Consider the following 27,490-nt stretch of genomic DNA (forward strand, 5'->3'; position numbering starts at 1 on the left):
CTTATCTCGCCTTCTGGTCCTCATATCTCAGTTATTTCATGAAGTTCCACAAACTTTCCTGCATAATAATCAAACTTTGGCTGTTTCTACTACCAAGTACCTATAAATTCTCTACATCCATTCTTTCAAAATAAGCCCCCAAGATGTTCTAAGCCCTCTGCTCTCACCTTCCTTGTTGCAATGAAGTTTAAACTGCACTGGAGATGTTCTGAGGGCTGAGGATCTACAATCAACTCGATTGGCAGAGAACAAAGTGCATTCCTTTGTCTCTCAGTGTTGAAGCATTAGGCAGCATCGAAAAAACTAAGCACATTACTTGAAACAAAAGCATATTCCCTGGAGTTACCTGTCAGAAATATCAGTATCGAAGGTCTTACTGTGAAAGGACATAGAACAAGAGAAAAAAGGGAAAGAAAATAATACTGAAAAGAAGCAAAAGGGTTAGGGAAAAAAAGGATAAAGGCTTAGGTACTCACATCTTTACATTATAATCTGATAGTTTTCTACTCCTATTACATCAATTATACATATTCCATTTGATTTTTTAAATTTCACTTTGATAGTGAACATCCAATTTTCCTGAATTTTTTTGATTGTGAATTTTAAAATTCTAGTCTTTTACTAATTTTATTTAACCTATAACCTACCCATTTTGTTTTCTGATATATTTAGATTCATAAATGCCATCTGTAATGAAAATGTTTTAATTTAGAAACATAAAAGGAAAAATGCTTATCATGCTGAATATGTTGGTGATACAAGGTGATCATAAATTCTTCCAAGTCAGCTCATAATTTATTAAATCTTGGAAATATAGTGAATGATGTGCTTAGAACAAACAGACAAATTTAATTCCTCCCTTACATGAGAGACATGTTTCTAATATGGAAGTTTACAGACATGATGATGCAACACAGAAAGAGGTATGACTAGTGTAGGAACACTGAAAACACTAGAACCCTAATTTTTGGGGGGTGAAGGGAGAAAACGGACCCATATTTTTATTGGTGGCAATAATGCCTGGTGAGGAAACTCTCTCAAATGATACACATTGACTTTGCAACTTAGAAACATCCATGGTTCCCTTTAAATTTATTTCAGGCTAAATGAAAACTTCTAAGAGGTTCCTCCTTTTAGCGTTCAGGAAATCATACTCCTCCTCATTCCAGCTAATAGAAATACTTCACTGGTACCTTATATAAGGGGAAGGGAAAAGAGTGACACAGAACTTGAGAAGAAACAGACTTCACTAAGAAGACATACAATGTTGATCACACTTTTTATGTTATTTCTGATGATCCACAATAAAAAACCAGCAGCTAGGTTGTGAAGTTGACAGAGCAACAGACCTAGAATCAGGAAGATCTGAATTCAAATTCAGCCTCACACACGAGTTGCATAACCCCGGGCAAGTTACTTACCTCCTATTTGCCTCAGTTCCTCATCTGTAAAATGGTGACACACTGGAGAAGGAAATGGCAAACCACTCCAGTATCTTTGCTAAGAAAACCCAATCACATAAGTTGGACAAGACTAAACAAATGAATAGTAAAGTGCTTGTGCTTCTGAACATTGTGACTGGCAGCACATAGGATTTAATCTTATTTCTAAAAGATAACAGAAGACACAAGAATCCACTGTACTCATTGAAGGTTGAATATAAATTAGCATATCTTTTGACCACTTATCAGAAAAAGGCTTTTGATTTTATAATTCATTAATAATATATATCTTGAATGCCAAACCCCTTATCAGAGATATCTGATAGATTTTCCCTGATTTAGCCACTTCCCTTCAGATGCAAGGTACATTAATTTTACTTGTATGAAAGATTTTCCATTTCATGTCATTGAAATTATGTAATTTATCTTTTGTAATTGTCTCTATCCCTTATTTGGTTAAGAATACATCTTCAACCCATAGCTGTAAATGTTTCTCTTTGAATTTTTGTGGTATAATCTTTAATATTAAGATATATCCATTTAGAATTAATTATGGAATAGGACACAAAGTATTGATCTAAAGCTAATTTCTGACACACTCCTTTCCAGTTTTCCCAGTTTTTTTTTCTTAGAGTTCATTTAAAAGTAATTTATGTTTTCCGTTTACTGACACTCAGTTGAATTCCACTGTTTCTGATTCTCCATTGTCCAGTAAGTTCTTAATGATTCATCTAGTTTTTATAACAAATACCAGATGGTTTAGTTTAAAATATTGCTGCTTTTGTGCTTACTTCTTAATTCTAATTCTCATTTGTGTTCCTCATAGGTTGCCATAAGTGAGTACCATATATAATGAAGTATTATTAAATTTCTTGATTGATATACTGAAAAAGCCAAGAATATCATCTTCAGTGCTAATATTCACAGGGCTCTTCATGATTTTCAAAGCATTTTACATATATCACCAAGTGTGATCCTTATAAAAACCCTGTGAAGTAGGTGCTATTTTTATCCCAATTTTACAGATATGGAAACCAAGGCTGAGAGAGGTTAAATAACTTGTCACAGAGCTGATATGTGTCTAAAGAGGAATTTGAACTCTGGTCTTCCTGACTCTAAGTCCAGTATTCTATTCATTACTCTACCTAGCTACTACAGAAGACACACAATATTTAATAAAAATCCTCTCTCTCTTTCTCTCTCTCACACACACACACACAGAGATACTCTCTATATATGCCACATATGCACATATACATACAGAGATACATACATACACACACATACACATTTATGAAGCATTTATTATGTTTTGGGTACTGGGGATATAAAAGACAAAAATGAAAAACATTATTGACTGTATATTCAGTGAACAAGTGGTAAATTACTAGCAAGTGACAAAATATGTCTTCTGAATGATTAAAATACTTTGTCAATATAGTCCAAATTTATAAGAAGAAGTTTGCAGAGACCCAGCTATTTCCTATTTCTGAAAATAACTTGCTTTCTCGTAAATAAACTAACGGAAGTCCACTTCAGCGGTTATCTCTAAAAATGGATGTACAACTAAAATATTTTTAGAAATACTTTTTGTAGTAGCAAAGAACTAGAAACAAAGCAAATGCCCATCTAGTAGAAAACAACAAAAGAAACTGAGGTATAAGAATGTTAACAGACTATTATTGTGCCATGAAAAACAATGAATATGGAGAACACTAAGCAGCACTGAAAAAACTACAGGAATTCTTGCAAAGTGAAGTATGCAGAACCAAGAAAATGCAAGAAAATGGTCTGTAATAGAAAGGATGTTTAAAAAATGAAACTGATCATTAGAATGACCAAGCTTCTCTCCAGAGAAGAGATGACAAAACACACCTGCCTCCTTTCAGGAAGAGTGGAACATTCTGTGTGTGGAACACTTCCTGGTCATTTTTCTACTAGATGCCTTGTCACCCTACTGAGAAACCAAACCTCGAGAACTGGGGGGCAGCATCCAAAAATTATTGAAATTCTTTTTTTTTAAGGGCTTCAATAAAAACTTGAAATGAGGGTGAGTCAGAATTATTAAATACTGAAAAACCTTAGCTATACCCTAGCATGATTGGCAATAATACTTAGTAATGGCTCCTAAAGGAATTTACTTCCCTCACAGAGAGTATGACAATTATTAGCTTGTCATCAATAAAGTAATAGTTATTAGCTGCATGATCCTAGGCAAGTCATTTAACCTCTGTGCCTAAATTTCCTTACCTGTTGGGGGGGGGGGCAGGGAGACAAACGACATGCTGAGAATTGTCTCTATGAAGGCACTCTTACAGTACATGTAATAATCAGTCATTCTCTTCCTCTCAAAGGAATAAGATGCTGACAGCTAGTGATTACAGTTCTGAAACAATTCAGAAAGGTTTGCTCGTGTAAACTATAGGCTGACTACAAGAAATGTCAACTCTCCCTGACATGGTATTTTTAGTAGTGTTCCCTATTGCTGCCTGAACAGGTTGATTATGAAATGCAAGAAAGCAATTGTGATGAACAGTCACTGAAAATGCAGACATTTGTTTGGCTAGTTTCCAAATGTGAGATAACTTTATTTCATTTACTGAGATTACACAGTATTTTGCAGAAGAAGTATAGTCGAGTTAATATAAATTGCAATTACCAAAAATAACATTTTCTAACAATTAAGCTAGGTTTTTGGTGGGGGGAAATAATAATATTTATTCCTAATTCTCTTCAGAATCTGTAGTTCTTAACTCATCAAATGAGAAGTTGAACAAATTTTCAGTTTTAAAGCAAGACATTAAATAATCTTGTCAATTCTACCTCCACAATAACTTTCATCTGTCCCCTTCTCTTCAACTCTCACCTGGACTACTGCAATTGCCTCCTAATCGGGTGCCCTTGTTCCCAAGTTTCTCTCATCTTCTATATGTCACTCTAAATCACTAAAAAATTACCTTTCCTAAAACAGATCTGACCAGGATAAAATACAAACTCCTCAGCTTGACCCAACCCAGCTTCTTTCCACTTTCTCAGATTGATTTCATATTGCTCTTTCACATACTTATATTGCAGACAAATCAGCCTCAAAAGTCCAAACTCAACATTCTATGCCCAACCTCCATGACTCTGTCTATAGGCTGTCCTTCATGCCTCAAGTGCACCCCGTCCTTAACTCTGCTTTTTAGTATTTCTAGCTTTCAACACTCAGCTCAGCTGGTACCTCCTATTCAAAGTCTTTCTGGATCTCCCCATCAGTCAATCCTTCATTCCTCCTCAATTTATCTGCATAAATCCCATCTCCCTGCCAAGCACCTTGACCAGCTATGTTATAGTCCTGGTATCCAGAATCCCTAGCGTATAGCTCAGCCCATAGTATGAATGAAAGAATGAATGAAAAAACATTAAGCACTTAAAATACTGATAGAGTGCTATGCTAATTTCTGGGGATGAAAATACAAAATGGCTTAACATTTATATAGCACTCACTTTGTTCTAGGCAACATACGAAGAGCTTTACCATTATGATCTCATTTCATCCTCAAAATAACCAAGGGAAATAGGTGCTAGTATTATCATCCACATTTTACAGATGGGGAAACTGAGGCAAACAGGTTAAGTGACTTGCCCAGGGTCACACAGCTAGTGTCTGAGGCTGGATTTTAACTCAGGTCTTCCTGACTCCAGGCCTAGCACTGAGCCCTCAAAAACTGATCCATCAATACTTCTGAAACTGTTGCTGCCACTGTGGATTTTTTCCAGGTGTACTTGGTCTGGTCCAGCTGCATTTAATGACTTCATTTTCTTAAGAGCTATTACATTTCTCATATAGTACATGGAATAATGAGATGTGAGAGTCCAAATGCAAGAGAATGACAAAAATAGATCACTATAGAAACTTTGCCAGATGTGTTCCATTTTTCTTCTATTTATTCTCTTCATAGGTTTATCCATAAATGCTCTTTGGAAGATCCAGTTGGGCTCACACCAAGCTTTCCAAAGAATAGTTTTCCTTTCTATGGTTTGTTATTGATAGATATAAAGAACCAATTTTATTCAGTAATCTTCTAACTACTGGTATCAACAGAGGCATAAAAGAGAAATTTGCCAAAAGTTACTGCTACTGTCACAAAGGATGTCCAGCAGAAAAGCCAAATGGTTAGGTATTTCAGATGCTCTCCTATTCAGATGATATAATGTTGATGGCATCAAGCTCCATAATAGAAACACCACTGTCGGTAATAGACATGACTCATAAGTGAAAAACTTAGCACAAAATAAAAACTAAGAAGATAAAGAATGCTTCTTGCTTACACTATGACAAGTAGTTAGATAGGAAATCAAATAAGATGGTCCATTGATGCCTGTATCTTGGACACTCAATGCAGATATGGAAAGAACTGGAACCAGAATTGAAGAGGAAAAAGAGAACAGGATGGATGCCAAAGTGCCTATTGTCTCCTCCACGTGAGTATGCATGCAAATATGTGTGCGTATACACTCTCTCTGTCTCTCTCTCTCTCTGTCTCTCACACACATACACACACACACACACACACACACACACACACACAGATCTTTTTAACACTAATATTCCCCTGCTAATGCAATGTTTCACTATAAATCACACACTACAATCTCTGAAGAATCAAAATTGTGGGTCAAGCAAAGGGCAATGGTGAGACAGATGGCACAAGTAGGCTTGATGACAAAAAGTAGCATAAAAGATTGGACCAGAAGAGAAGGTGATTCAATTATGTACCAAGAGGAAAGAACAACAGATGGAAAACCTAAGTGTTTTATATTGGTGTACATGAAATGTAAATGACCCAGAGGAAAACCTCCTCCACTGTGGACTTCTACATAGGGCAGAGGCAGGGATGGAACAGAGTAAGTGCATATTGGTAGTTATACTCCCCATTAGAGACAGCACACAGATGGATGAAATCAGGGGTCAGTTCAAGTATCAAAGTACTGGAAATAGGATATTTCATTAAATTGGGTTTTTAAGCCCTATCATTCTATACTAATATTAATATTTTCACAGAATTCACAGAATGTGAGGGTGTAATAGATCATCAACGACCATGGAGTCAAACTGATACAGGAAAGTGATCACCACTGTAACAGTCAAGCAGCCTCTGCTATAGGACCTCCAAGCATGAGGAATTCCCTCCCTCTAGCCCATGCCCCACCTGGACAGCTCTAATTGTTCGCAAGCTTTTCCTGACATCAAGACTAAATTTGTATCTTTACAACTTCCATCAATTACTACTGGTCTGAACAAGTCTAATTCTTCCTTCACATGACAGCCTTTCAAACCCTGAAAGACAGCGATCTTGCCCCCCATGACTCTGTCTTCTCCAGCGTAAACATGATCAATTACTTCAAATGATCTTCATATGACATGGACTCAAGGCCATTCACCAACCTGGTTATACTCCTCTAGACACTCTCCAGGTTACCAATTTTCTTCTTAAACTGTGGTGACCAAAACAAAACATAATAAAAGAGATGAGGCGTGATGAGCGCAAAGTATAGTGGGACAATGACCTCACTAGTCTTCAAAGTAAAGCCTCTTTTATCGTAGACCACGATCACATAAGCTTTGTGGGCAGCCACATCACACGGTCCAGGCTGCACTTCTGAGTCTCCTAGTCACTCTCTACATTGTCCCAGAAATCTTTTTGCCCCGGAAGCTCACATCATCCCTGGACTTCACACACTGCAAGTTCCCTCCTGCCCTGAGGCCTCTTCCTATGGTTGGCTGGTTCATACCAGAACCTCCATTTTAAAGAGAAGGCCAAGGACTGTCATGTCTTCATTTCTCTCCAGGATCCTGACTCTCTGGACTTTCTCTGCCATGCCCTTGTGCCATTCCCTTCCCTTTCCCACCCCTTTTTCAGCTCCATTTTATGTGTTACCTTCCCCCATTAGAAAGTAAACTCCTTAGAGCAGACACTGACGTTCTGCTTGTATCTGCATTCCCAGCACTTAACACAAGGTCTGGCACATAGTGGACACTTAAATTGTTGGTGACTGACTGGCACTGATGACTTATTGTGACTATACTCTTATGCTCCAAGATGTTTTTCAGGCTAACTGAGGTTTAAGATTTTACATTTACTCCTACTGAACTTAGTCATCTATTAGATGAAGCTTCAATGCTATAGCCTACCAAGATCTTTTTGGATACTGCCATTTAATGTGTTACCTCTCTCTCATAGATCTGTCATCTGCAGATTTGATGAGAATGTCATCTTTACCTTTATCCAAGTCAATGATAAAAACTTTAAACAGCACAGGAACAAAAACAAATCCCTAGGGTCCTCAGTTCTCCACTAGACATCTTCTACCATGTTTATACTAAACCATCAACAACAACTAGTCATCCAACTATCTGAATCCATTTGACTCAACTACTGAAATATTTAGTCAACTACATTATCACCTAGTCCACATATTTCCATCTTCTCCAAAAGAATAATATATGATGTTTTGTTAAAAGTTTTGCTAAAATAGAGATAATTTCTTTCATTATTAGTTTAGTAATCCTGTCCTACATAATGCTTTAAGGTTTGCAAAGTGCTTAACATATGCTAATTTATTTGATCCTCGAAACAACTGCTTGAGGTATTATTACTATCTCTATTTTACAGATGGGAAAACTGAGGCTGAGAAGTTAAGTGTTTTGTCCAGGGTCACACAACTAGTAAGTGTCTGAGGCAGGATTTGAACTCAGGTATTATTAACTCCAAATTCCTTGCTCTATTCACTGTGCTACCTAGTTCCCTTTAGACACAGTTCACCAGATGTAAGAGAAAGGAAGAGCTGGAGAGCAGACTGAAAAAAACAAGTGAGGGACTGGAAACAAATGAAAGAAACATGGCAATATTCAATAGTTTCAAGGAAGAAATTAAATTATATAATGATTATATTACTTGGGACCATCAAATTTAAGGCTGAATGCTGTCAGTAAGATACTACAGCAGTTACAAATCATCAAAAAAAAATTTTCAACAGAAGAATCTAGGAACTATTTAAAAAGTATTATAAAAGCATAAGTTAAACTATACAAGCAGAAGACATAACACTGTGATGCAGCAGAAATGGTGATGGATTTAGACTCACAGACTCTGAATTCTTATCTTAGCTCTATCACTTATTATCTGTGACCTTAGATAAATCACTTAAACTCTATGAACCACAGTTTATACAAAAGAGAAAAACTGAATTTCATGAAAAAAGTCAATTCTAATTACAAAAAATATAAATGCTCAATAAAGATATCAATGAAAGGATAAAAAATTATTTTAAAAAACCCTGCAGTCCAGCATTGCTGAACATTAATGAGAGAGTTTACACTGAAAAAAAAAATCAATTCAGCAAATATTTAAGTTTCTATTATATTCAAAGCACTGTGAAAGGCCTGGGGCCCTAAAAAATCTGCTAAACTACCATTCATTATCTATCACTGTTGCTTAATATGCATATTTTATCTCTTCAAGATATTTGGCAAAGTATAAAAATATCATTTTAAAATTTAAATCTAAGAATGCATTCAAATATCACAATTTTTAAAATTACTGAACATCTTCCAAGTAGACTATGAAGTCATGAAATAAGTCAGAGATTAAGTTTTGATTTTCTAAAATAATTCAAATGAGCTTTAAAAATTTTTTAAATCCAAGACTATTGTTATAGAACTAAAGATTCTTTTTTTAAAAAAATATTCTTCATTAATATTAACACCAGCCATTCTTAAAAGCATTCCTTTGAAAATCTTCCTTTTCATGTACCGTGTACAACTATGGCTAAGGGAAAATACTTAACGAAATAAAAAATAGACGGGATCACAGAAGATAAAACAGGCCATTTCTATTACTTAAAATTTTAAAGATTTTGCATGAACAGAATCAATGCAGCTAGACTTAAAAGAAAAGCAATTAGGGAAAAAACCTTTACAGCAAATATTGCTGACAAAAGTCTGACAGCCAAAGTACATGAAAAAAATGAAACAAATAAAAGAATGAGTCATTCTCTAAGGGATAAGTGGACAAAAGAGGTGAAAAGTTTTTAGAAGAAATGAAATTATCAATTCCAAATCACTAATAATAAGCACCCAAAAAAATTTTTTTTTGCCTCAAACCCACCAAAGTGACAAAGATTAAAAAAAAGATGAAGATGACCAATGTTGCAAAGCACATTAATGAAATGCCTAGTGGAGCTTGTGAATTGACTGAATCACTTTAAGAAACAATATGAAATCATGTCCAAAAAGTTACTGAATTGTACATATACTTAATTCAGTTATATCAGTACTAAACATAGAGCCTAACCAAAAAAGGACAGGGAGAGGAAAACATCTCATATGAACAAAAATAATTTATAGTGGAAAGAATAGCAATATTTCTGTAAGAGCAAAGAAGTGGAAACAAAGTGGTTGAATGAACAGATGCCAAATAATTTATTAGATATTTAACACTATGCTAAGCACTGGAAATACAAATAGAAATTTAAGGCAGTAAGTAACTCTCCTCAAAGAGCTTACATTCTAAATTCTAAGAGGGGGAAAAACACAGGCTGTAAACCTGGATGTGTTAAGTCAAATATAAAGGCCCAGAAGTCCTTAGGGTACCATGAGGACAATTGTTTCTTCTCTGTTGCCTGGGCAGAAAGGGGTGTTTCCTTGTGTCACTGCTTACCACAGGGTATACACATAGTAAATGCTTAATAAATGCTATTAAAGTTGAGGTGAATACCATCTCCATTAAAAAAAAAATTATAATCCCTTTCTGATACTGAACCATTTAACAATACCAAGGACTTTCTTTGTGGGAATGTGTTTGCTTTCATTGACCTTCAGAGGGTGTTGCAACAACTGCGGGGGAAGTTGCCCAGTTCCACCTCCACGAGAGGGGTTTCCCTGGACCATCGTTTTGGGAAAGGGCTGGAAACAAAGTTGGCCGTCTGGGTCACGAACAGGATGCTGCTATCCCTGAGACTCTTAAGCTTACTTATCTGCCCCTGGCATATTGGTCACCAGCTGGTGTTGATCGTATCTGGGATGACAAACTCCTTCTCCACAAGGGATGCTCTCCAAAATAACGGCTCCATTAGGGCTGGGCCAAAAGGTGGCCTGGAAAGCACTCTTATTATCTAAAGGCTCTGACTCTAGGGCCCTGGGGTTTCTCACATGGGTCTGAGGAGAGGAGGCAGTGGTTTGATTGTCCTGGCACATGCTGCATCCTGTTTCTCCATCAGGGAGCCTTCCTGCTTCAGTTATGCTCATCTAACTGGGTGACATGAATTAGAGGAATGACTAAACAAATGATCGCATGTAGATGTGATATAATATTTTTGCAACTTCAGAAATTATGCATATGGAAGTTGAGAGAAACTTGTGAAGACCAGCGTATGTGCATGCGTACAGAGTGTGAAGACATACAGTGGGGTTCTACTGAAAAGCTATTTACTTTCTCTGAGAGGAGAGGGAAGTCCAAAGGGAACACATGCCTGCAGGGTTGTGCAAGGACAACTATGATGGCCGAGCAAAACAAGCAAAACCAGAACAACGTAGACAGATTACAATAATGTAAAGAAAAACAAAGGAAAGACTCCAGAACTCTAATCGTTACAGTGACCAATCAGGACCTTCAGTACACTAATGCCAAAACACACTTCTTTTCTCTCTGCTGAGAGATACTGAACTAGAGGTGTAGAATAATACATTTATTCTCAGACATGGCTGATGTATGCATTTCTTTTAAATGACTATACTTATTTGTTATAACAGAAGACTCTTTTAAGATAGAGAAGCAGTAGAAAGGGACAAAGTTTAAAAAAAAGAGGGAGAGAAAGAATCAATTTTGAAAAATATTAAGTCTATGTTTCCTCCATGGATGGGGCTTTCAATATGCTTTCATGCTAAAAAAGATTACTACTCAAAAACTACGGGACACCACAAAATGCAGACTTTCTTTAAAACAGTTTTAACAACTCTTTACTTGGGAGAGAGCATGTAGGACAAAGCATTCATCATTCATCCTATTTATACCATCCTGGCTTTATGACAAGAAATCTTAAGGGCCATCATTGGCCAACTGGATGAAATGTATCACCACTAACCAAAAACGTTACTATCAAGGTTAAATACATGAAAGGCACATGATGAACACTAGCAGGGCAGTGGCATACAAAGTTATTTTGAGCCTCTAAGACAGCATTGTTCAAAAAAATATATGCTATATATGCTCAGAAATAAAAAAGCTACAAAAATACCAAAAAGGACAAAATATTTAGCTCCAGAAACACATCTTCTGCCTACATGCCTAGAAATGCCATCCCTACTAGGAAATGTGCCTGAAACTGGGCCTCTTGTGTTATTACATGTGTCACAGTAAAGAATTCAGAGCACATGTCTTATCTCTAAAGCCAAGTTCCTTTTGGTGGCATGTGCCCTACCCCCTTTCTAGGGGCCCCATGATAGAAGACATGTGCAAATAGAGGCTTTTGATTGGCTGCCATATAACCTCTCCCATGGTAGTTCCAGCACTGAGGCCAGCTGCCAGAGCCAACTTCCACTTTTTCCCTCCTCATAGCCTCATATGAGTGTGTCTTGGAAAGCAGAAAACTCCTTCAAGAATTTTCCTGCAGCTATGAAGGCTACTCATTTGTAACAGTGAGGGCATATGCTTATCTAGGTGAGCCTAAAACCAGATCTCAAATGAGGGAAAAAAAAATCTTTGTACCAAATTTCTTAGATAAGGACTTGGTATGGCAAATGTATGAAAAACTAACAGAATACACACACACTAGAGCACTAGCCCTGAAGACACAAGCACCTGAGTTCAAATCCAGACTCAGACACTCACTAGCTGTGTGACTCTGTGTGAGTCACTTAATTCCAATTGCCCCCCCCAAAAAATGTACACACACATATGAATAAAAATCAAAAGATCAGAACAAATAGTTCTCAAAAGAATAGCAAACCACTAACAACCATATGAAAAAAATGCTCCAAATCATTAATAATGAGAGAAATGCTAATCAAAACAGTCCTGAGGTTTCAAGCCACACTTAACAAAAAGGCAAAGGTGACAAAAGAAGTAATAGCCAATGCTGAAGGGGTAATGGGAAGATAGGAACACAAGTCTATTATTGGTACAGTTATGAATCAGTATAACTTGGAGTTATGCAAATAAAATAATTAAAATGCTCATACATTTTGACCCAAAGATTCTGTTACTAAGCTTATACTCTAAGAAGTTCACTGATAAGATTAAAGTCCCCATATGCACCAAAATATCTATGGCAGCCCTTTTTGTGATAGCAAAGAATTAAAAAATAAATTATGTGATGATCTATTGGGAACTGGATAAACAAAATGGGATACATAAATATGATATTTTTTCTTATTCCTCTTTCTCAAAAAATTATACTGTTATAAAAGATAACTGGGGTGGGGGAGGAAAGATACAGAGGAAATTTTAAGCAATGCTAAAACAAAGATAAAAATAAAATTTTATTTGAAAATAACTACTGCACAATTTCCCAAAAGAAATCCAGCCCACTTTCCTTCTGTTCATTTATGAGGCTGGTTTATTGTCCATCCATAAAAAGTATGAAGTGGCAATACCAGATTTCAAATTATGTTACAAAGCAGTAATCATGAAAACAATCTGGTTTTCTGAGTAATAATAAGTAATAGAGCAAAGTAATAGAGTGGTGGATCAGTGGAATAGATTAGGTACACAACACACAACAGTAAAGGACCATAGTAATTTAGTGTTTGATAAACCAAAGAACCAAGCTTTTGGGATAAGAGTTCAACATTTGACAAAAATTACCAGGAAAACTGGAAAGCAGTTTGGAAGAAAATAGGCGTAGACCAACATCTCACACCACATACCAAGATATGGTCAAAATGGATAAATGACCTAGATAGAAAAGGTGATATCATGAGTAAATTAGGGGAGCATCTAACAGGGGAAGAGTTTATGATAAAAAAAGATATAAAGAAGAACATGGGAAATAAAAGAGATAACTTTTTATTACATGAAATTAAAAATCTTTTGCAAAAACAAAACTAATGCATCCAAAATTAAAAGGAAAACAGGAAACCAGGGGGAAAAGTTTTACAGCAGTTTCTTTGATAAAGGCCTCTTGTCTTAAAAATATTATGGAAATGAGCAAATATATAAAAATAAGAGCCATTCCCCAAATGATAAATGGTCAAATGATATGAAACAGGCTGTTTCAGAAGAAGAAATCAAAGCTATATACACTCACATGAAAAAATGCTCTAAATCATTACTGATTTGAGAAATGCAAATCAAAACAACTCAGAGAAACTACCTCACCTATCAGATTAGCTAACATGACAGAAAAGAAAAATGATAAATGCTAGAGGGGATGTGGAAAAATTGAGACACTAAATCATTGCTGATGGAGGCGTGAATTGATTAAACCATTGTGGAGAGCAATTTGGAACTATGCCCAAAGGGCCATAAAATTGTGCATACCTTTTGACCCAGCAACACCACTACTGATTCCCTATCCCAAAGAGATCAAAGAAAAAGGGAAAGAACTTATTTGTACAAAAATATTTATAGAAGCTTTTTTTTTATGGTGGCAAAGAATTAGAAATCGGGAGGAAGCCTCTGACTGAACAAGTTGTAGTACAAAAGACCACGGTACTAAGTAACAGCAATATTTTAAGGACAATTAACTGTGAAAGTTAGTTACTCTATCAAAATAATGATCCAAGAAAATTCCAAAGGACCCATGACGAAAGATGCTATCCACTTTCAGAGAGAGAAGTGACGAACTCTGAGTACAGAATGAAGTATATTTTAAATTTTTTTTTTGTTTTCTTGGGGTTTTGTATGTGTTTTCTTTTGTAACATGGAAATTTTTTCCATGACTTATATGTGTAATCGACATCATATTGCTTGCTTTCTCAAGGGATGGAATAAAAAAGAGGTAGAAAATTTGGAACTCAAAATTTTTTTAAATGTTAAAATTTTTTATGTGTAATAGGGAAATATTTTACAAAATAAATAAAAATATATTTTTAAAAGCAAAGAAAAACAATCAAAACCATCAACTCCTCTGAACATTGGCCATAAGTCTCAATTTTCCTTTTAATGCTTCTGTGGGTATACACTTAGGTTGACTCTATAAATTTCCATTATTTCCCATATTAAAATATATGTTCCTCACAAAAATAAATAAAGGGAAATCGCAGGATTGTTTTGATTTGCATTTCTCTTCTGTCTCACCATAAGTATGAAGTTATGTATGCTCAGTTGTTTTTCGTCCAATCTGTCCAACTCTTCATGGCCCCATTTGGGGTTTCCTTGGCAAAGATACTGAAGTGGTTTGCCATTTCCTTCTCCAGTTTGTTTTACAGATAAGGAAACTGAAGCCCACAGGATTATATGACTTGCCCAGAGTCACACAGTTAGAAAGTGTCTGAGGTCACATTTGCACTCAGGTCCTCCTGACTCTAAGCCCAGTGTTCTATCTTCACTGCACCATTTAGCTGTCCTAAGTGTGAAGTAGCCAATGAGTATTCAAAAAATTATGCTAGAGAAGCAAAAGCTCTACAAGATCTACCATGCTGAAAAGATTTTGATTATGGTCTTTCCAATACCCTATCACTACCTTTCTGAGCAACTTAATTACTAGTAGTCTGATAAATACTTTGCCCATAGAAACACAAAGTGTTTTTACATATATGAATAATACAGTTACCATGTTGTAGAGTAGGCATAAGGGTCTACATGTATGATTTCCTTGGAGTGGGGAAATTCTAGGGAAGAAACTCCCTCTACCAATGCAGATCTACAGCTCCTCTCTAATTTGTACTTGCAGAATAATGTAAGTCACTGAAAAGTTATCTATTCATGGTAACACAAGGATGTGTCAGTCAGGACCTGAACACGTATCTTCCTCGAAAACCTGTCCTCCATATACTATGCCACATTGTCTCTGAAGTTCTGAAATACCATAGGGAAATAATGACCTAATCACACTACTCACCAGATTTTATTTGTATCTAGAGATACACAAAGAAATGTAACGATTTTTGAAATTATTTTGTTTTCTTACCCTATCCTCTAAGACTATCAAACTTAAAAAAAAAAATACTTCTTAATCCCCCAGCCAGAATAGGAATTAAGTAGAAAAGGTCCACATTTGATTTAGATCATTTGCTCTGGTTAAATGTTGAATAAGCCAGCACTTTCAAGTCAGCAAGGGTGCAGAAAACAATGCCCAATTATACATTTGAGAGATGGGCTGACCCAGAGGGTTAAGTGAATTTCCAATCTCCCATGATGTATTCTATTTCATTTTGAGGGTAACAAAATAATCAAACACAGCAAGCCCCTCTGTCCTTGTAAGGAAAACAAATCTGAAGAGCTCATTCCATGAAAACAAAAATAGAATGATGTCAGTTTTTGACTTTTTTTTTAATCATTCAACTTTCAAAAGCAACTTCTATCACAAGAACAATAACTTTTTTTTTTTTTTTTTTACCAACAGAGAGAGGTACAAAGGACTAGAACTGGGATTTCATTGCTATAGAAAACTCAGAGATGAGGAAACTCTCCCTTTCCAATACAGGTCAGCACCTTCTCTAAAACATATAGCTTTAAAGCCTCAGAGGGTTTACTAGGGTACTGACAGGTTATTTGAGTGACCCAGGGTCACACAGTGTCAGAGTAGAATTTAAACACCAAGCTTCCTGGTTCTGAAAACAGTGCTATCCACTATAACATGCTGCCTCTTCCTTTTTCAGCAATGTTTTTACTAAGAGTTTGGGGGGGGGGGGTGGCGCGGAGATATAGGGGGTGCTATTTTAGTCACTGTATATTTCTTGTTGTTTCTGTTAGGGCTGACAAATGAAATGGCATTCAATACTGGCAAGAAAGGTTAAAAGAAGCTTATGAATTAGCCTGATGAATAAACAGGTATCCCTCAACCTCCTTCACACTCTAAGATTTAATAATGTTACCTACTAATTACATTCAGTCTTTTCATGAAGTAATGAAATGCTTACATAGCAAAGTCATGATTTTCAAATATTAAGTCTAGAATGCATTCCTGCTACATCTAGCAACAAAGATTAGCACATATGTATTAGCAATGTGCAGTTTTGGAATTGCCCAGGCCACTGAGAGGTTATGACTTGCATAGAGTTACATAAGTAGTACGTGTCAGTGGGAGGATTTCTATCCACTACTATGTCAAGCTGCCTCCTTCTACTTCCATCCCTCTCCCTACAGGACACTTGGTAGTTGCTCAAACAAAAAAATCACAATGCCCAAGGTTTTGCAACATTTGTCTAGGAAGCTCAGTTAGAGATACAAAAACATAAAAGCTGTTTAAAGCAGTTACATTGTGACAAGCTTTGAAGGAAAACTTTTTTTCAAAACTCAATTGCAACATAAGAATTTTTTTTCCCTTTGATCAGGAAGTGAAATCTATTTTCCGTGTGAATAAATGAAAGTTCATTTTGTAAAAGATAACTTCCTGTACAATGTAACACAATTGTGTTTTCCATGTTCTATGACAGAAACTCTGAGGTAAAAAAAAAAAAGATAACAAAAAATTTTTTAATTTATTTTGGTTGGGGAATAGGAGGTGTGGTCATCAGATTAGAAAAGAATACAAACTAGGATAAGGAAGTTTCACAAAACAATGTCAACTGTCTACTGAATATCTATTACACTAACTAAGATCTTTAATCAATAATAAACAACATCAGCAGGTCATCCACATAATTCAACCATGGGCTAATTCAGCATGTTCTATGAGTTCATTTGAGATATCTGAAATTTGGTAAATATCTATCCATTGCTCAAAGTTCTCCACTACTGGGGGAAAGGGAGTTGGCAGGGTCAGGAAACCAGTGACTCTACTGTTCAATTGGTAGGGAATTCTCAGGATGGAGATTACCTCCACAAATGTAGATCAGCAACTTGTTTGATAATTGAGGTCTTCTTGAGCTGCCTGGGACAGTAAGAAAGGATTTGTACACAGTCACTCAACTAGCAAGTGTTAGCGAAAGGTCTTGAAAATCCAGGCCTTCTTGACTCCATGGCTTATCCTTTGTCTCCAACATTTTACTGCTTCTCTTACTCTAAGCTATTTTGTATCCCTTTATTAAGATAGAGAATCAGAAAGCAACCCACCCAGACTAAGTACTAGCTTAGTTACTCACTGAAATGCCTTTGAGCTACAACTTAATCATATATCCTAGGTAAGAGGCTAGATAAGAAGTGTCAATTTGAAGAACATTTTTCTATCTTTTGCAAAAGGTCTGGTTGACGATAACTACCCAGTGTCTATTACATGGGCACACACTTTCTTTCTCTCTCTCTGACTCCTAGAAACAATGCCCAGAAGAGGTTTATACCTCCTGACCAACAAATATTTGTTTCCTTCTTATCAGGTGTAAAGGACAATAGCACCATTTCTGACCCAGGCACCAAGAAATCAAAAGGCTAAATTAAATGCTCAACAGCAGGAACTACCTCATCTCAAGGACTTAATACATTTATTTCTTTACTCCTTTTAAACTACATTTTGTTCCATTTTTATTTTCATGGCCTTATTTTATATTTTAACTCTGGGCTACATCAAAGCATTTGTAGAAGATACGAATCAAAACTCAGGATGCCTAAATAATATAAACTATAAAGTTGTTATACAATGTTAAAAAATGTTTAACACCACAAAGGAAAACAACTTTGAAAGACTAAAGAAGTAGGATCAATGCAGTGACCAGTCATGATTCCAAGCAGATCTGAGTAAACATATTTGCCATCTCTTAATGGAAAGGTGATGGATTGAAGGTACAGAATGAGACCTACATTTTCAGTTTTGGCTAGTAAGATTCATTTTGTTTAACTATGCTTATCTGTCACAAGGGAGGGCTTTACAGGGAGAGAGAGAGAGAAGAGGAGGAGGAGAGGGGGAAAGGGCTAGTAATAATGATGACAAGAAAAAGAAAGAAAAAAAGCACCAATGAAATAGTTTGAAAATGCACAGAAAAGAGGAGGAAGTTCAGAGAGAGACAGACAGCAGGTCAGTTTTACAACTTGCTGTGAATTTGTTATATATTTAAATAAGCTGTACATAACAGATATGCTGTTCTGTGTATAACTCATTTTTTCCTTATATGCAAATGTTTATCATGTTCATAATAATAAAAAAGATTTTTTCAAAAAAGAACAAGGAATCTAAATTCCTTGAATTTAGAAGAACAATGAAGCTAAATAAAACAATTCTAATTTGAAGTTTTCATTTCATCATTTCTCTCTTAGGGCATTAGGCTTTACTTGACTTCAAAAAAATGAGTCACTATTACCTCTGAATTTAGTCAACTGAATGATTATGATTTTTTAGAATCATTCATATTTAAAATACTCATCATAATCAATATTAAAAGTGATTATTTCATATTCTATCATGTGAAACACTATAAATTTCATAAGTACATGCATACACACACAGAGTGCAGGAATATTATATACATATGCATGTCATACACACTTGTTCCTATACATTGGAATATGGTGCTAATGTAATTTTGACAATCAAAAGTGGATGAAAGTACTTTTAAAATTATTAATTTTTTTTAAAACCAGAAAATTCACTACAAAGACTATAACAAGACAGTCCTTGAACATGATCTAAATTGGAGTTAGAGCCATTTCATTGGGTACAAAGTTTTGGCAGAACATGCCAAAATAATTTATAAAAACTCAGGCAATAACAGTATCCAATCGTCTAGAGTGAATCATATTGGTTCAAACTGGGGTGATTAAATAAATAAGTAATAAAGGTGTTTTTTTTTCCCAAAGTGGAAAAAGAAAATGAAAGACAAAAGTAAGAAATATTTGAGCAGTTCTGGTTGTAACAAAAAAAAAGAAATAAGCAAAACAATGTATTTTATCATTCTCAAAATAAATGACAAGATCGTGTACTCAAGCATGCAAAAGGGGAAGGGAAGGGAAGGGCCAGAGCATTTCCACTGCACCAACTACATGCCCATGTATCAGGCACCATGCTAAATAAATACTTTTGCAGGTATTATCTCATGTGATCCTCATAACAATTTTGCGAGGTAAGCGCTTTCCCCATTTTACAGTTGAGTTCAGAAGCTAGGCTGTACAGAATGAAGACCAAAGGCCTAATCCCTCACTCTCAGAAGCAGAGGAATGGAAAGGTTCTCTTGCTATTTATGATTTCTTCCTCACTTTCTTCCTCCATGGAAATACAGCAGGAAGAACAATGGCAGCCAGATAAAATCCGACCCCTATTTTTAATCCCACTGACTTTCTGAGGAACCTGAAAATGACGAAGCATTTTTACGATGAGAGAGTGTAGCAGAAAGGAGGTAGGAAGTTCCAGAGTTAAGAGTGGCCACAGGGAGTAGCTAGTTAGAGATCAAAAAAACAAAAAAGGGGTCAAAGCAAAATTGTGATTGAAATAGCGGTCAAAGGGAATAAAAACTGTAATAGTTCTAAAAATGCATAACTTCGACATGTATGTATCTGTTTATACGCAGAAGGAAGAGATGTATATATATGAGACCACCAGGTGCCACAGATAGAGCCCTAGGCCTGGAGTAGGAAGACCTGGGTTCAAATCCAGTCTCAGACATTTACTTGCTGTGTGACCCTTGGCAACTCATTTAACTGCTGTTTGCCTCAGTTTCCTCAACTATAAAATGGGGATAATAACAGTATTTACCTCACAGGGCTGTTGTGAGATTCAGCTGAGATATTTGTAAAGTGCTTAACACAGTGCCTAGCACATAGCAGGTAGTAACTATAGAAATGCTTATTCCCTTCCCCATTGTTTCCCTCACCTGGGTGTGTGTGTGTGTGCGCGCGCGCACACATGCATGCGTATCTGCTATCCAAATGAAAGTCCCTGAGGATGACAGCCAAACATCCACACAGCAAATAGAGAATGAACTCTGGAGAGTCCCTGGCAAGAGTAACTCACTTCCCCAGTCTGGTCAACCGCCGCCCACACAAGATAGTTCTCTCTGATATAGTTGTTAATAGGCAATACTTCTAAAAACAGTATTTCTAATAATGGGCAATTTCATTACCATGTAATATCCCTTTTTTTCATTTCACAGACTGATGCACAGAACAAATGATATGAAAATAAGAAACTTTAGTCACTTAGCAATAAGAGATGGAAAAGACAAAAAAAGTAACCTTTTAACCATATTGCTTCAAATTCGATGGCCTTTTGAAAAGATCAGACATTTTATTTCAGATCTCCAGGAAGCTTAATGATGTATTATCTTTTGACACAGAAACCTTAAGAACAAACCCAAAGTCTCCTTCAATGATCCAGAAATTCTACCATATCATGCAAAACTCTTTCATGACTAAGGTTTTAAGAAGCATGACACCATACAGTCAGTATCAGTCAGCTCTACTACTTGCTAAATTTCCATCTTTCCACAAAGCAACTACTGTAAAGAGAACACTATGAAGGGTCATAATTAAAATGGCTCAGCTGATAGGCAAAACCTTCCTTAAAGCAGAAAAAAATCCAACACTATTGTATTTTATTCTCACATATTCAAATATAAAACCACTAGTTGCTAACTGTTAAGACTGAAGGGGATACCATCCAACACCTGCTGTGGCAACTTGATTTAATAATAGTACTTTGCCTAGCTTTGACAATTACTCTCACATTCCCCACGGAAAAACTGATGGTTTGCTAAAAATAAAATGGAGATTAGTATTTACCGGGAACAGCCTGAACAATCCACCATTTAATAGACAGTGAACTTAATCAGCACTATGGTGTATCAGTTGTGAAAATGCTGGCTTCAACAGCAGATAACCACACTGATCCTTTTCCAGTTAAAAAAAAAAAGAAGAAGAAGAAGAAAGAAATGAAATAAAAAGGGCTTTACATTTCTCTTTTTTTAGTGCCCCCAATAAGAAATCTTTAAACATTAAATTAAATGAGAATGCTTTTCATTGCAAATTAACTTATGGGAATTAGATTAAAATTCAGTACTTACTATGCTCTCATGGCACGACAGTCATGGAACTCTAGACAATAATAACCTTCTTACAAGTACATAATCTGTGGGAAAAGTTCAAGACATAGTATGTAAGAATTGTCATTAGAATGGTTAATAATCCAGACATAAATATACACTTTGATAGCCTTGCTTCCAAAAGTTTTCAACCTTCCTTTTTTCAAACTCAGAAGCATTTTAATAAATTTGGAAACAGAAAAGGTCCACAGTAGTAATATAGAACTCTGTGCACTTTCCAGTTACTATGCTTTTAAAAACTGCTTTTTATTCAGTTTTTAATATAGGAATATAAAATTAATTGATGTTGCTGCTAAAAATTTATGCCAAGTGGGAGAAAATTCTCAAGAGCTTCTCTAAAGAGACTTCTTCAAGCTGTTTATAAAGTAGCACATTCAACATAATACAACTTAAAACCAGACAAATGAGCTCCAGTTCCCCAGCACTATCATGAGGCCAAAAAAAAAAAAAAGCATCTATTTCAAATATTTGCCACTACCTAACTTTCTACAGCAGTTCTCAAAATTTAGTATAGTGCAGAATGCTGTCAATAAATAACCAGTAGTGCTAGAAATTCTGGCATACTTTAAGAAACTATTTCCCTTACCCCAAAAGTGAAAAACCAAAAATTCTGCCTTCTTCCAGACAGCAGGACAAAGAACACCACAATACACCAAATCTTGCAAAGAAAGCAAGATTGAGAAATACTGACATGTTAATATTTCCAGTAATTCCAGGAACAACAATATGGAAAATCATTGCAAAGTAGAAATGTTGGACTCTTTCCCAGACATTAATGGAGAGACAGAAAAGGCAAGAATGTATGAAGACCTGATGGTTGTTAAAATAAGGAATCCAGGATATATAAAGGGAGGAACATTAAGAAAGAAACAAAAAATGCATAAGCCCTGGATACCAAAGTGCATTAATAAACTAAACTACGAATTGCATTAACATATTTAAAGAATATTTAAGGGGAGCTAACTTCTTTGTTTCTTACAATGAGCATAGAAATCCGACTTTAATTTCACAATAAATCTTTGAGCTGAGAAACCAGATAATCCATTTGGAATCAGTTATAATGCCATTCAATAGGATGTAACTGGAAATGCACAGGAGACACTGTAAAAATTAAAGCAAAGACTGAGAAACTGTGAAGTCATCAATCCCTTATATACACTCTGGTGTGTATTCTTCAATCAACCAGCATCTATAATATGTGGTCTCAACAGTTTATTGAATGTTAAAAATCTTGAAAAAAGAATTTGTGCAGTCAAAAGTATCTCAAAATAGTAACTGTCTTTATAGAAGAAAAAAAGAATTTCGGATATATTTAACAAAAAACTTGCAAAGAACCACAGGAAAGGGAAAAGCGAGGTGTTTGACATAGAATATTGTAATAATCTCTGCAGATGATATACTGATGGACCCTTTCAAAAAATATTAACAGTAACCACAATATTCAGACAACTGTAAAACTTGTTGTCCCCACTCTATCCTTCCCCCGACCACTATAGTAAAACTCTACTATTAAAAGCCCTTGCCATTCCACAGATTCAATTATATGGTTGTCCAAATTATATAAATACATATAGTGCTTTTTTTCCAATAGATCTGATAAATTTGTAATGCAGGAACCAACCTCATCTCCAGACACCAGATCTACAAATTATTTACAAAGACCATGATTAAAACGTAAGGAAGAGCTGAATCCAGTGATAATAGTTGCTGAGGCAATAATCCTTAGTATTGTATTACAGTTTTAAGGTAGCTCTGAAGGAAATGGGCAATGTTCAAATAAAGTACACGAGAGTAAAGGGGAATAGATGAAGGAGAGAAATGAAAGCAGCAGGTGGAGAAATTTAGTTTAGGAAAAAAAAATCCCCCACATTTTATCATTAACTTCCACATCCATATCCTGAATAGAAAGATAAGAACAGCTACTTGGAAATGAAGTTTGGAAGATCACTAAACAAATCTCAACAAGGAAAATTACATTTTGACTTTATTTTTTTTACAAGCATATTAAAAATAAAGGTGTCCAAAGTTTTAATAGCTTAAAACAGCACTGAGACTTTGGGGACACCCTGAACTATGAAGAGGATACCACAATCATCCATTCCAATCTAACAGAGACAATCCTGAATTAACAGACAGGAAATTTCAATTCATCACCATCCACTAAGACAAAAATCACATATGATGGTGTAACCCTCCAATCACTACATTTTTTGTCCCTAATTCTCTTCATTTCATCTCTAAAAAAATACATGAACATTTAATTTATCTATTCCAGGATCAAATCTTTAGGTGTTTGTTAGAAGTCTACACATACCAAGGGAGCACTGAGGGAATTAACCACCTCTGTGAGGAAAGGTAATTATGACAATGATGGGGACAAATCAGTAGCAACAGAGAGAATAATCCCTTTCTTACTGCTGGTCTAATCTATCTGAAATGCAAGCTCTCCATTCAACTCTTGTTAAGTAAAGAAAATAAAAAGGAGAAAAAGCTAAAAGAATAGTTTATACCTGTGGAAGGAGAGGGAGAGGGAGGAGAAGAGGTTATGTCCTAAACTCACATCAAAATAAACTTTAAAAAATCAATTTTCAAGTTCCATTTTATTGTAAGCACTATTTAATTTCAAATACATTTTCTCTTCTTAAGCCTCCAATACTCCCCACCTTACTTCTTTATTAAGGCAACTAAAGTTAATCATCATGAACTCCCACATCAAAACCCTGATCTTCATGTCAAAACCCCTTGACATCTCCCACTTTCTCCTCCTTTTCCCTAGTTTCTAATAAGATAACCTCCTTGTCAAGGCCTACACCCTTCTATTCCCCACATACACACACTTTTCTCACAGACTGTCAACACTATTATTCTTGCCTCCAATGTTCAAATTCTCCCTCCAAATTGGTGGCTTCTTTATTGCCTTCTTGATCCCCTACTGATCTCATCCTTAAAAAATCTTTCGCTAGACCTGACTGTCCCCTTAAGTTTTCATCATAGTTCTCTTCCCTTTCTCAATCAAACTTCTAGAAAACACTGTCTGCACTCATTGCTTCCACCTTCATCTCCTCTCACTCACTCCTCACCCCTGGGCAATGTAGCTTCCAAGTTCATCATTCAACTGAAACTGCTTTCTTGAAAGTTACCACCATCTTTTAATTGCCGAATATCAAGATGTTTTCCAGTACTCATCCTTAACCTCTCTGAATTTGATACTATTGACCATCCTCTCCCTTCTTGGGGTATAAGACACTGCTCTCTCCTGGTTTTCCTATCTGCTTGCCAGTACTTCTCAGTATCCTTTACAAGCTCATCATTCATATCAGATTCCCAAACTGTGAGTGTTTCACAAGGCTGCATCCTGGCCCTATTCTCTCTTCCCTTTATACTATCTCAGTGACCTCATCAGCTTTCATGGTTTTAATTCTCATATCTACGTAGATGGATACTCCAATGTGATCAAAGAAAAAGGAAGAGGACTCCTATGTACAAAAATATTTAGAGCAGCTCTTTTTGTGGTGTCACAGAATTGGAAACTATGGGGATATACATCAATTGGGGAATGGCTGAATAGGTTATGGTATATGAATGTGATGGAAAATTATTGTGCTCTAAGAAATGAAGGGGATGGTTTCAGAAAAACCTAGAAAGGATTATATGAGCTGATGCAAAGTGAAGTAAGCAGAATTAAAAGAACAATCTACAAAGTAAGGCGATATTGCAACAATGAAGGACTTAGCTACTCTAATCAATACAAAGATCCCTGACAATTCCAAAGGACTTATGATGAAAAAATGCTGTTCACCTCCAGAGACAGAAATGATGAACTTTGAGTGCAAGGTGAAGCATATTTTTCCTTTCTTTATTTTTCCTGCTTTCACACACACACACACACACACACACACACACACACACACACAAATGAAGCTAGTACAGAAGTATGTTCTGCATGACTGTGTATATATAACAAGTACTGAATTTGTGGCAAACTGGAACTAAAAATATATAGTTTTTAAAAATCTATGCAGATAATCCACAGATGTGTGTGCGTGTATGTGCACCTGCAAGTGTGTGTATGCACCTCTAGTCTCTCCCCTGAGCATCAGTCCCACATCACTACATCCCAAACTGCCAAATGGATTTTAAAATAGACATCCCAGAAACATTTGAAATTCTTCATATCTGAAATAGAAGAACTCACTATCTTTCCTCAAAAGTCTCTCTTCTAAATTTCTCTATTTCGGTCAAAGGAAGCACATCCAGTTCCCTAAACTCCTAACCTTGGTATCTAATCCTCAATTCTCCCACACTCTACATATTCAATCAATGACAAATCAGGCTGCTTCCACCTCTGCAACTCCTCATTACTCACACAGTCACCAATGACATCCAGGCCCTCACCATCTCTCATACAGACTACCACAAAAAGCTCCAAAACTGATCTCAAATGTCTTCCCACTCCAATCCAATACATCTACCACACAGCTGCCAAAGGGACAATCTTTAAGCATATCTGACCATAGCATTCCCCTATTCAACAAACTCAAGGACTCCCTATTGGCTCTAGGACAAACTCCTGTATTTAGCTTTCAAAGCCCTTCCCAATATGACCCAACCTCCTTTTCAGCCTCAATATTACCACCCCTCCTGCACTTTGGAATCCAGTTCAATGGCCCTTCTTTCTGTTCTCACTGGGCTCCATTTTTTCTGTTTCCATCCATGCCTTTATTCTGGCTGTCCCCCATACCCAGAGTGCCTGTCTGCCTCACAGATAATCTCTCTTGCATGGCTCAAACACATGCCCCCACTCCACCCCCACCCCCCCAGCTGCTAGTGGCTTCCCTACAAATGCCTTACATTCATCTGTATTTATTCTCTTACATTTATGCTGTATATATTTACACATGACTTGTTACTATCATAAATTGTAAATTCCTTGAGTACAGGCTATCATATTCTTTGTAGTTGTATCCGTAGAACCTAGAACAATGCCTAGAATACAAAAAGTGCTTAATAATTTCTCATCGACTGATTGATAATTCAACACATCTGTGATTTCACTAATATAGGAACATCCTCCATGATGCAGATCCCAATTCATCACTACCTTTTCAACTTACCAGATTCCTATCAAAATCCTTCCACAAATTCTTGACTAGGGAACCATGTAATGCCCTACAGGCATTCTGACAAAGCCACTTGATGCTTCTTCAAGTGAATAAACCTATGTATTCACTAAAATCCAGGCTGTATACCAACACTTCTGATGAAAATGCAGCAAAATGCCAGAATTTAACATTAGTACTTCTGGGTCAGTGTGATTTTTATATAACCTGTTTTTAAATCAATCAAGAAAGCATTTAATTAAGCATTTTTTCCAAGAACCTAAAGAAAACAAAAAGGAACCACTTTTAATGAAAAGGTTAATACTGCCTTTTCAGATTTTTTTAAGCTACATTAAAATCTAACAAACATAATACAAAAATCCTCCTTTTTTCATATTTAAACAGTGCACATTAGTGCCTAGACACTTTAAAAAATGCATATTTTGAGCCACGTTTTCTATAGGTGGGGGAGGGGGGGAGTATTTGAAATTTGTAACCAGATGGCAATTTACTTAGAGAAACAAGTGCCATTTCTGCTTATTCAGCTCTGACTCATTTTGTTTGCTTGCTAACACTAGATTTTTAAAAATTGTCATTTTGTAAGCCATGGTGGGTTTTATTTTATCTTTAATGGATGTGGGACGTTATCTCTTTTGCTAGAGGATGAAACTATACAAGTTAATATGGGAGAAACAGATTTCTAAAGATAGACTAAAAAAGTTGAGTTTTTACATTAATTTTTATTATTATGAGCACATACACATTTTATCAGCCCAACATTCATCAGATTTATTAAACCATCATTTTGTTTCATGAATTCTCCACATCCCTCTACT

General features: G+C 36.0%; 1 protein-coding gene across 7 annotated transcripts in view; it reads right to left on the reverse strand.

The window, feature by feature from the left end:
* LOC114030082 (signal-induced proliferation-associated 1-like protein 1) overlaps window positions 1–27,490 on the reverse strand; it is a 375,977-nt gene that overhangs the window by 195,192 nt on the left and 153,295 nt on the right. For 6 of the 7 annotated variants that reach the window (XM_027844744.1, XM_027844745.1, XM_027844748.1 and 3 more), the window contains one exon: window positions 21,517–21,581. The exons of the other annotated variant lie outside the window; for it this stretch is intronic. The gene's annotated coding sequence lies outside the window, so the exon portion shown is untranslated. The remainder of the gene's footprint in view (window positions 1–21,516; window positions 21,582–27,490) is intronic. 7 annotated transcript variants of the gene reach the window in all.

Source organism: Vombatus ursinus, unplaced genomic scaffold, assembly GCF_900497805.2.
Source record: "Vombatus ursinus unplaced genomic scaffold, bare-nosed wombat genome assembly UNPS02014945.1, whole genome shotgun sequence".
NCBI lineage: Eukaryota > Metazoa > Chordata > Mammalia > Diprotodontia > Vombatidae > Vombatus > Vombatus ursinus.